Source organism: Peromyscus leucopus, chromosome 13, assembly GCF_004664715.2.
Source record: "Peromyscus leucopus breed LL Stock chromosome 13, UCI_PerLeu_2.1, whole genome shotgun sequence".
NCBI lineage: Eukaryota > Metazoa > Chordata > Mammalia > Rodentia > Cricetidae > Peromyscus > Peromyscus leucopus.
The window spans coordinates 22,093,693-22,097,079 of NC_051074.1; the positions used below are offsets into that span (position 1 = coordinate 22,093,693).

The 3,387-nt window shown below is 43.2% G+C and overlaps 1 pseudogene; it reads left to right on the forward strand.

Annotated features, from left to right (window-relative positions):
- The first annotated feature begins 2,690 nt into the window (after positions 1-2,690).
- On the forward strand, positions 2,691-3,077 carry LOC114710686 (annotated as a pseudogene).
- Positions 3,078-3,387: the final 310 nt, after the last annotated feature.

The window sequence follows — 3,387 nt, forward strand, 5'->3', positions numbered from 1 at the left end:
TCTGATTGTCCTTTGCTTTATATCTAGTATCCACTCATGAGTGAGTACATACCATGTTTGTCCTTCTGAGTCTGGTTACTTCACTCAGGATATTTTCTAGTTCCATCCATTTGCCTGTAATTCCATGATATCATTGTTTTTCACTGCTGAGTAGTACTCCATTGTGTATATGTATCACATTTTCTTAATCCATTCTTCAGTTGACGGGCATCTAGGTTGTTTCCAGGTTCTGGCTATTATGAATAATGGTAATATGAACATAGTTGAGCATGTATCTTTGTGGTATAATTGAGCATTCCTTGGGTATATGCCCAAGAGTGATATGGCTGTGTCTTGAGGTAGACCGATTCCCAATTTTCTGAGAAACTGCCATACTGGTTTCCAGAGTGGTTGCACAAGTTTTCACTCCCACCAACAGTGGAGGAGTGTACCTCTTGCTCCATATTCTCTTCAACATAGACTTTCATTAGTGTTTTTGACTATAGCCATTCTGACAGGTGTAATGTGGTATCTCAGAGTCGTTTTGATTTGCATTTCTCTGATGACAAAGATGTTGAGCATTTCCTTAAATGTCTTTTAGCCATTTGAGATTCTTCTTTTGAGAATTTCTGTTTAGCTCTGTAGCCCATTTTTAACTGAATTGTTCAATATTTGATGTCTAGTTTTTTGAGTTCTTTGTATACTTTGGAGATCAGTCCTCTATCAGATGTGGGGTTGGTGAAGATCTTTTCCCATTCTGTAGGCTGTCTTTTTGCTTTATTGACCATGTCTTTTGCCCTACAAACTCTTCTCAGTTTCAAGAGGTCCCATTTATTAATTATTGTTCTCAGTGTCTGTGCTACTGGCGTTATATTTAGGAAGTGATCTCTAACAGATCTCTAACAGATAATTCTAACAGAGGGAGCACCAATTGAGAAAATGTATCCACAAGACAGGGCTGTGGGCAAGTCTGTGGGGCATTTTCTTAATGAGTGATTGACCTCTGGGCAAGTGGTCCTGAGTTCTATAGGCATCAGGCTGAGTAAGCCATGAGGAGCAAGCTAGTAAGCAGCACCCCTCCATGGCCTCTGCAACAGCTCCTGCCTCCAGGTTTCTACCCTGTTTGAGTTTTGGTCCTGACTTCCTTCAGAGATGAAACAGTGATACAGACTGTAAGCCAGATAAACCCTTTCCTCCCCAAGTTGCTTTGTCATGGTGTTGCATCACACCAATAGAGAAATCCAACTAAGACAGAAGTTGGTACCAGGAGAGTGGGTCCTGCTGTGACAGACCTACCATGTTGTTTTGGGAAGACTGTGGAAGGACTTGGGAACTTTGCTCTAGAAAAGCCATTGAGTGTTGAGAGCTCAGTGAACTGCTCTGTAGGAGTTTGGAAGATAAGAATGTTGAGAGCAGTGCAGACGACAGAGGCCTGACTTGTGAGTTTCAGAGGGAAGCAAAGACTCTACCAGGCCATTTGTGTGAAGAATCTGTGTTGTCTGGTCAGCTGGAGCTGGAGAACTGACTGTGATTAACAAGAGATCAGAACCACTAAAGTAAAGCCTTTGCTTTGCTGGGATGATGGATGCTGGTCAGCTGGAGCTGAAGAATCAACTGTAATTAAGAAGAGAGCAGCAGCATGGAGGTGAACTATTCTGGGAAGCGTTTCCTCAGAGTTCACAAACAGAAGCTGTGCTCAAGAGGTGACCAAGGTCTTGCCTAGTGCTGGAAGCTGAACTTGGTAGTATCAGAGTCACCAGATCTTACTGGTTTTGAACTTGTGAAGAACATGAAGTCACAGAGAATGGCTGAGGCTTGCACTGTACGGCAGGGCTGGAGTCCCTGAAAAGAGGCCAGGAGAGGCTGCTGGTGAAAGTGCAGCCCAGTTGTAGCAGAAGACCCAGATTTTGGAGATGCCACTACCATGGAATGACCACCAAGAACAGCAGCAGCAGTGGAGTTGAGCCAGCTGGAGCCTAGAAGACAAGCTGTGTGTGCTGCAGAGGGCGGAGCTGGAGAAGTGACCTAAGCCCTTTGGAGGGGTCCAGAAGATAGTGGATCCCAGACATTGGACATGGATTATTTACACTATTTGAGTGTGATCTTTCTTTGTTTAGATTGTGACTGTGCCCTGGGTCTTCCTCTTGAAGTAAGAAAGTATTTGACTTTAATTTTGATTTTTACAGGAGCTCACAGCTGAAAGACTTTGAACTTTTAAATTTTTAGAGAGATTAGATATTTTAAAGAGACTGGACTTTTAAAGTGTTTGAATTTGTAAATACAGTAGGACTTTTAAAGTTGTTTATGTTTTATATTATGATATTAGTATTAACATTACATCTTGAAGATAAATGAGAAAGGAAATGTTCTAATTAAAAAGTGACGTGTTTGTGTGTCAGACTGACAAGGGGTCAGTTGTATTGGCTAGTTTTATGTCAACTTGGCACAGGCTACAGTCATCAGAAAACAGGGAGCCTCAACTGATGCAGTATCTCCTGTAGGCAGGCCTTAGGGCATTTTCTTAGTGATCAATGGCAGAGAGCCCAGCCCACTATGGGTGGTGCCATCCCTGGGCTGTGGTCCTGGGTTCAATAAGAAAGCAGGCTGGGCCCCAGTCACTGAGCCGCCACCAAGGACTCAACTGCCTCCCCATCGAGCCCCCTCGCTTCCTGATGCTCTGACCCCCCTCCCCCGCCCGCCTTCCACAGGCCGTTTCCACCGAGAAAAAGGAATCGTATTGTATGTCCGCTATCCAGAACCTCCACTCTTTTGACCCCTTTGCTGATGCAAGTAAGGGTGATGACCTGCTTCCTGCTGGCACTGAGGATTATATCCATATAAGGATTCAACAGAAGAAACGGCAGGAAGACCCTTACTACTGTCCAAGGGATCGCTGATGATTACCATAAAAGAAACTAGTGAAGGCGTTTAAGAAGAAATTTACTTGCAATGGTACTGTAATTAAGCATCCAGAATATGGAGAAGTAATTCAGCTACAGGGTGACCAGCGCAAGACATATGCCAGTTCCTGATAGAGATTGGACTGGCCAAGGACGACCAGCTGAAGGTCCATAGGTTTTAAGTGCTTGTGACTCTCTGAAGCTTAAGTGAGATTTCCTTGCAATGAGTAGAATTTCCCTTCTGTTCCTTGTCACGAGTTAAAAACCTCACGCTTGTATAATGTAATCATTTGGGGTCTGCTTTTACTTGGACTAGTGTAACTCCTTCATGCAATAAACTGAAAAGAACCATGCAAAAAAAAACAAAGAAAGAAAGAGAGAGAGAGAGAGAGGAAGGAAGGAAGGAAGGAAGGAAGGAAGGAAGGAAGAAGGAAGGAAGGAAGAAAGAAAGAAAGAAAGAAAGAAAGAAGAAAGAAAGAAAGAAAGAAAGAAAGAAAGAAAGAGAAAG